At 53.1% G+C, this 8,040-nt stretch overlaps 1 long non-coding RNA gene across 1 annotated transcript; it reads left to right on the top strand.

Annotated features, from left to right (window-relative positions):
- The first annotated feature begins 2,513 nt into the window (after window positions 1-2,513).
- LOC111812539 lies at window positions 2,514-7,581 on the top strand. Its single transcript, XR_002818030.1, has 3 exons — window positions 2,514-2,778; window positions 5,915-6,018; window positions 6,190-7,581. It is a non-coding gene; the product is annotated as an uncharacterized LOC111812539 (long non-coding RNA).
- Window positions 7,582-8,040: the final 459 nt, after the last annotated feature.

Genomic DNA, 8,040 nt, shown 5'->3' with positions numbered 1-8,040 from the left:
AAGGAAAGTAAAGACAAGAAAGAGGCAAACAACATAAAAATTCAGATGGGCCACCACAGTAAACAGAACAATGGCTTGGAGGTGGCACCTCCTGAGGGAGATGGGCTGGAGGTCTCTCCAGGAGGTGACGTCAAAGCTAGGGCTTAGCCAGCCATGCAAACATGGTGGACGCTGGTGACAGCAGGAGTGCTTTGGTGGGAACAAGCTAGAGGCAGAGCTTGGTGCTGGGACAGTCCCTGATTGCAAATGTTGTCCCAGTGTCACCATCACAGCCCTTGTCAGTAATGGCCAAGAATAAGTTACCACTTCAAGGGGCTGAATCTGCCCTACCTACCGGGAACTCATAGCCATTGGAGGTAATGACCCGACTGCGACTGACGTCTTGTGAGGATCTGCTTGCTGCTCCATGAGGAATAAACTAGTGGACAGAAGGAAGATGGCTGTGCAGGCCAGGCACGCTTGGACGCGCCCTTCCACCAGTCGCAAGGGTGGCAGCCTTCAGCAAGGGCAGCCACGCTCAACGTGCGCAAAGAACAGGCTTTTCTGCACTCGAGCACCCTCCCAGGCCGCTCACCTCCTCCACCGGCCCAGGCCCCTCCCAGGCCAGCCCGGAGCCCACCCCGCCCCCCTGCGGGAAGCCGCCGGCGGTGCCTGCCGCGTGACCTTGGGCTACAAAGTCCGGCGTTTGCAAAGTCAAAGCAAGTCACTTCCTCCCGCGGGCCTCCCCAGGGCGGGGGACGGGGAGTCGCTGGCCTGGACCGGCGCTGTCGCGCACGCGCTCCGCATGCAAAGGGCTCGCGCCGGGCCCGGCGCCGCCCGAGGCTCATTTGTCACCCGCTGCTGACTCAGCACTTCTGGGGAAGGCTTTTCCCTCTGCTTTAGAGGCGGAGGCCCGGAAATGAGGCAGCCACTCTTCCTTCCCTTCCCTCCAAAGGGTGTGTGTGTGTGTGTGTGTGTGAGTGAGTGTGTGTCGGGGAGGTCTGCGTGTCTTTGTGGCTGCCTGTATATATGATAGGTGTCAATCACAGGTGTTTTCCTGTCTGTGCGTCTTTTGTGTACAGCTGAGACGATACGTTTTTCACTGTGTACGTTTTCACATGTATGTGCCTGTCCCTTGGGTCTTTTATGTGTCCGTGGGTCCCCGTCGGTCTGACGCAAGTGTGGTCTGTGTGTGGCGCCCTGTGTTTGTGTTCCTCCCCTACACGCCAGGCCCCTCCTCTCGCTCACTCCCAGCATCCTCTGCACTGTGACTCCGGCGTGACCCGAGATTCCCTGAGGCCACTAGGCACGGCCTCCCCGCACCGAGGCCACGCCCCCTCTGCACCCAGACCTCTCAACTCCTGCAGGGCTAACAGCACTGGTTCTGGGGGCTGCCAGACCTCCACTTCAGCACCGGCTCTGCACTTGCTGGCAGTGCCCTTGAGTCACATGCGTACCTGTGCTGAGCCTCAGTTTCCTGTCTTAAAGAAGTGGGGCCGGGGAGATGGCTCAGTGGAATAAGCACTTGCCTGGCAAGCCGTTCAATCCCTGGTTGGGGGGGGGAAGGAGGGGGAGGCGGAGGGGAGAGGAGGGAGAGGGGAGAGGAGGGGGGAGGAAGAGGAGGAGGGATCGCGTCTCTAGAAGAGGCTGTCCTAATGAGGCTGGCCTGGCAGAGCCTGCCTAGTACTTCTCAAGGGGCTGAGCAGCCTGGATGCCTCAGCTGCCTGTTCGCAGGGGGTGGGAAATGGTGGCCTGGACTGGGAGCTGAGCAGAGCCCTTTGAGTGACAGAGTGGTGACCTGATTTAGTGCTGCCTTTGGTGGCCAGGGAACTGAGGAAGTCCCAGGCTAGGAGCTGGGAACCAGCCCTCTCCACCCAGCCCATTACTGCCTGGACCCTCAGCGCCATCTAGGCCCAGGGGAGCCATACAGCCCATCCCCCTGCCATCCACCTCCAGCTCAGCGCTGTGTTCCCTATCACTTTTCCACCTTTCTCTCGAAACCGGGGATTGAACTCAGGCCCCTGCGCTTGCCAGGCAAGTGCTTATTCTACTGAACCATCTCCCCGGTACCACTTTTCCACCTTTTGGCTAAGATTAAGTGTAGTATCAGTGCTATGTTCCCAGAGAAGATTCGCATTCATTGGTTGGTTCTTCTTTTATTGTCCCCCCATCCAGTACTGGGGCCTTGAGCCAGTGGTCTGGTTTTTACATGAAGCTATATCCCTAGCCCTTTTTATTGCTTATTATGAGACAGGATCTTGCTGTGATCCTCCTGCCTCAGCCTCCAGAGTGGTTGGCTCTTTTTTTTTTTTTTTGCAGACCTGGGGATTGAACTCAAACCCTTGCGCTTGCTAGGGAAGCGCTTATTCCACTGAGCCATCTCCCCAGCCCGGTTGGCTCTCTGCCACCCCCCCCCCAAACTGGGAATTGAACTCAGGTCCTTGTGCTTGTCAGGGAAGCGCTTATTCCACTGAGCCATCTCCCTGGCCCCAACAACTGAGCTAAGGGGCAGGCCCCCTGGTTGGCTCTTTTTAACAGCCCTATGAAGGAAATTCTTAGCATCTCTACTTGTACCTTGGGACACTGAGGCTGTAGCAGTTACATCCCAAGTTCAGAAGGGCTGCCAGTGTGGCAGCGGGAACCCTAGCATTGCAGCCCTCAGTCGGAGGCATATCTGCACCACTCACTCCCTTCCTGGGTGCACGCAGGCACACCTCAACCTGATGCTCACTGGCTGGTTGCACACCTGACTGCAGCAAGCTCTTCCCCAAACCAAGCAGGCCTGCTCCCCTGGTACAGGTAACTTCACAAGGATCAGCAAGTCCAACACAGGGTCTGCAGTGTGGATTCTCACTCCCCTCCTTTTCCTGTTCTGCAGGAGGGATACAAACCAGCTTGAGCTAAGGACACAGCTTTCCCTTGCTGGCTGGGATCCCTGGGGCTCTGGTCCCACACTTCTGAGTTGCTGTCTGAGCTCACAACAGGGCACCACTCTCATCAGGTGACTGATGGGGACTTTTAGAACCCATGAGGGTACAAACCTGGGATCTAGCAGGTGGGAACATTGAGTGGAGGTTTGAAGTATGGGAGACTCCAGTTCACACCTCTGCTGCTAGAAGCTTTGTGGCTTTGAGCAAGCCACTAGCCCTCTCTGGGGCTGGGTCACCACATCTGCGAAATGAGAGTGGCTGTACTGGAGTTCTTTTCGGCTCACTGTCCCTGATGCCACTAGGCCTGGACCATGGCCAGCCGTGGTCTATGCCCTCAGCTGCTACCATAGACCTAGGCCCCAGGGCTGACTTCCCACTCACCCTCTCCCCCACCCGGCTCTGCCTGGGCAAATGGGCAGACAGAGGTACACATGAGCGGACGGATGAGAAGTCCTGGTCCTTAGAGATGGGATTTAGAAGGATGCCGAAGTAGAAAGCAGCAACAGAGAGCTTCTTCATTCCTGCTCTGTCCCTTCCTTTTTCTTTTTCTTTTTTTTTAGCAGTACTGGGGATTGAACTCAGGCCCTTGAGTTTGCCAGGGAAGCACTTATTCTACTGAGCCACCCTTCCCAGCCCCTCTCTTCCTTCCTGTTCCCAGGAATCCCACATGGAACCAGATAAGACACTAGTTCCTTTGCACGGTGCTGGCTTAGGGTCACTTCTTATTTCAAGGAGGCCTGTGACTGGTAGAAAGAAATCAATCTGGTGCCTCTGGGGGACTCACTGGGTTGTCCTAGTGTTGTAGGCACCTGAATTAGATAGAAATATTATAGGCCCTCAAGGAGACAAGATGGAAGACAAGGTTGTAGCTTTGCAACTTGGAAGAGACAGACCCTCCCATATGGGCCAGACCTCAAGACAAAAGAGGAAACAAATACAGCTACATACTTCCCTAGGGATGGGTATCAGGGATTGATATTCTAAATAGGTATCAATCACCTTCACAGGGCTGGTGAGATGGCTCAGTGGTCTAAAGCACCTACTTGGAACAAGCTTGGCAAAGCACAGGGACCGGGGTTCAATCCCCCAGCACCACATGCCAGCCAGCCCCGCCCCCTGGTGGGCTGAGCTGGCCACACACACACACACACACACACACACAAATGTTAAAAAAATAAATAAATTAAAAAAAAAAATCACCTTCAAAGATCCCAAATGAGTCACTAGCCCAATCCCCAACAAGAAAAGACCCTGTCTCATATTCATGCCCGCTTGCTACGAGATTTGCCTCCCCATTTGGTACTGGATTTAATCAATTTTACCTGAGCAATGGTGCTTGTAATCTCATTGGCTGACCATAGTTTTGTCCCACCTCATGCCCACCTAAGTGAGTTCCCATGTTCTCTACCACCTTAGACCCACCTCACCACATGCTTTTACACTATACAAGTCCCTGGAAAAGATAGCTTCCTGGGGACAACCCGCTGGGCTCCCCTCCTGTCCCTCTCTCCTATAGGAGCTTTCTTTGCCCCAATAAATAGAGTCTGCTCATAACCTCTGTTTGTCCCTAAAATTCATTCTTTGGTTTTAGAGAACACGAACTCGTCCCAGGTACCTTTTAGGTTGGGTGATCAGTTTTTCTCCCTGTGTCATTTGGAGGTTTCCCTGCATTGCTAGCATGGGTGGGGCTGCTATAGGGCAGACATGCTCATTTCAGTCCAGGATCAGATGGGGCAGTGAGGGGTAGCTGCAGCCTTTCCTTATATGGGACTAAGGGGCCAGCCATGCAATGATTCACCCACATGTGCAGCTGGCTGGATCCCTGTCGTCCCCCCCCCCCGCCCGCCCTACCTACAAGGCCCCTTGGTCACGCTGGGACTAAGGTTGACATGGGGACAAGTGATCCTTCACTCGTCCACTCTGAGCCACGTACCACTAGGCTTCTAGCATTGGATTCCATCTACCCCTTATTGTTTGGGTTTGGTTTTGCCCTTTGGGATTGGAACCAGGGCCTTGTAATGGTAGGCAAGCCTTCTACCTCTGAGCTGCACCCCTTACCCCTATCTTATTGTTTAAGTTTCGTGAAGGTTCTTCTTGCAGCCCAAACATCTATGAGATATGCATGGATTTGAGCACAGTGGTTTCTTGGGGCTATCACCTAAGGTTAGCCTGCCAGAAGCAATCACCAGAAACTCCCAGGAGGTCCTAAAGGGCCCAAGAGAAGCTGATGAACAAAAAAAAAAAAAAAAAAAAAAAAAAAAAAAAAAAAAAAGAAAAAAAGAAAGAAAGAAAGAAAAAGAAAAAGAAAAAGAAAAAGAAAAAGAAAAAGAAAAAGAAAAAGAGAAAAAGAAAAAAGAAAGAAAACTTAAAATTGGAGCTGGGGAGATAGTTTAGTGGAGTAAGTGCCTGCTGGCAAGCACAGGGTTCCAAGTTCAATCCCCAGTCCCACAAAAAAAAAAAAAAAGAGAGAGAGAAACAGATGAAATCTGCTGGGAACTAGTGAAGTGGGCTGAAGCAAGTGGCAACTCTGAGGATGGAGCTCTGATGTGGGGTGTACCAGTGAGGAAGGAGAGCACAGAGGGGTCCACCAGGAATACTGCAGCCCCAAGATCAAGCTGTGCGCAGTCAGCGTCACCAGAGCAGCGTTTTATCCAACTGTGGGTCAAGACCCATGAGTGGGTCATAAAAGCAACCTAAGGGACTGCACCCCGAATTTAGATGGGGGTAGGCAGATTGATGGTGTGTAGCTCAGTTGTAGGTGTGTACTTAGCAGGTGCACGCCCTTGGTTCACTCCCCATCGTCCAGAAAATAAACTAGAATCGAGGGGTAAAGTGTAAGTGTAGGGGCCGGGAAGATGACTCAGTAGAAATAAGTGCTTCCCTGGCAAGCGCAAGAGTCTGAGTTCAACCCCCAGTTCCGCCAAAAAGTGTAAGTGTAGCTATGCCGGAGGGGGGTGGGGAACCCATGCCTTTTACAAAGTTCACTTTTTTACTCGAAAACACAGGTGCTGGTCTGAGTAATGGGCTGGGACGTGAGATGCTTTTCTTAGTGTGAGCCACGCCTTCAAAAGCTCAAAAGAGCTCTGCAGAACAGAAGACTGTGCCCTTGGTATGTGATGGGGAGCGCTGTCCTAACACTGGATCCTGGAACCCTCAGGCATGTCCTGTTTGTGGGGAGCATTTGCCCTGTGACTTCCACTTTTCTGTCCCTTCACACTTTAAGGTGCTCTGATCCCCTCTGCCTCTTTCATTAGTGGTGAGGGATGTTCGCTTTTCCCAGGTTCCCCAACTCTAGAATATCTCAAGAACCTCCATGGAGCGTGATGGTCAAAACGGCCCAAACTGCCCAACTGAAACTTCCAAGTAGCAAGTGCCACCCTGTCACCATTCTCGGCCATCGCGAGACCACGTGGAGAGATGAAGGCCAGAGCGGATGCCAGGGAAGCCCAATAGGCTTTCTCTTCCCGGGTCCTGTTACGTGGCAGAACCTAGACTTAGTGGGACCAGACCAAAAAACTAGAAAGTTCCACCTCTGTCACCTGGGCGGAAGCCCGCTGTGGCCCCAGCCTGTGGTTAGCCCCTGGAGTCGATTTGCAAATCTGTTCAACCCACCTCTGGGGAAAACTCCCAGCCTCACCCCAGGGGGCAATGACTAATTACAAAACACATTTTCTCTCTTTTCTGCCAGGCTCGCTTCCCCGCCCACGAGGCTCCGCCTCTCCCAGCAGCCACCCGCAGCGCTCAGGAGCCTGCTAGACTGGTTGAATGAACTCTTGGCCCAGCCTTCTTCCTCCTCCGCAGACTTCACTCCGGGGTTCTTTCCTCCCCAGCTCAGCCCTATTTTCACTTTCTAGTCACTCTCGCTTCTCCGCCAACTCTCACCCTGGAGCTCGGAGCGCTGGCCCCTGCTGGAGGTGGGGCGACTGGCAAAGCCCTTCCTGGGCTGCACATCATGGCCAGGTCTAGGATCGATGATAGACCACCGACGCTACCAAGCACTTTCTGCTCCAGGTTGCAGGTGCACCTGGACAGCAAGTTAGACTGGCTTCCTGCACACAGAGCTTCTAGAAGCTGGGACACAAAGGTCGCAGAACAATTGAACAGTGACGTCATCAGCGTTTTAAGGCCCAGTGCTAGAGAAGCACATACCCAGGCTGCCCAGTGCCTGACCATCCTGGCTAGCCTTGGGGAGACAGGTAGGGTTTTGGGAGGGAGGGAAGGTGGAGGAAGAGAAGGCAGGAGGATGACTTCAAAAGGGAGAGCTTCCCAGGAAAAGCCTGTGAGTGGTCTCATTTTGGTGAGGCTGGCAGGGCCCAAGCGGGGAGGGGTAGCATAAGGAATTCACAAAAGTAGAAGGAGCCGGAACCAATAGGACCTGGGGCATCCCGTTGTAGGCTAGGCTCAGTGCTGTTGAAAAGGGCAAGTTCATGAAATCAGAAAAAGTGGTGCTGGTCCTGGCCGAACAGTAGTCCGGTCACACAGTATGAAGCACTTTGAAAATCTCCAAGATGGGCCAGGGAGATAGCTCAGCGGACTAAGCACTTGCTTTGGCAAGAGCAGGGGCCAGGCCCTGCTGCCGGGGCGTGCTGAACCCGTGACCGCGTCCGAGCTAGTGGCATATGTCTGTAATCCCAGTGCTGGGGAGGCTGAAAACAGGATCACTATGAGTCCAAGCTGTGTAGTAAGACCCTGTACCAAAAAAACAAATAAAACATTAAATAAGTAAATGAGGGCTGGCCTAATAGCTCAACAGATTAAAGGCCTGCAAGCAGGCACAGGGGCCCTGGGTTTCATTCCTGGGCCTGCCATGCCAGCCCCGTCCCTGGGGCACACTGAGATGGTGATGGAGACTCGGTGTGGTGGCCCGTGTGCCGGTGATCCCAACTTTTGGGAGGCTGTAAACAGACATCACTATGAATCCCATCTACCCAGTGAGACCTTGTACACCCTGTACACCCTTACCTAAAACTATAAATAAATAAATAAATAAATAAATAAATAAGAAAATCTTGAACAATGTCACTGAGAGCTTCTCTGTCCCCACAAAGAGACATCTATCATGGTTAAGAACAAAATAGCGGGCTGGGGAGATGGCTCAGCAGAATAAGCACTTGCCTGGCAAGCACAAGGG

The sequence above is a fragment of the Octodon degus genome, unplaced genomic scaffold (assembly GCF_000260255.1).
Source record: "Octodon degus isolate 3935 unplaced genomic scaffold, OctDeg1.0 scaffold00007, whole genome shotgun sequence".
Lineage (NCBI taxonomy): Eukaryota > Metazoa > Chordata > Mammalia > Rodentia > Octodontidae > Octodon > Octodon degus.
Note: the sequence above shows the minus strand (reverse complement) of the source record. Positions and strands in the feature narration are given on the sequence as shown.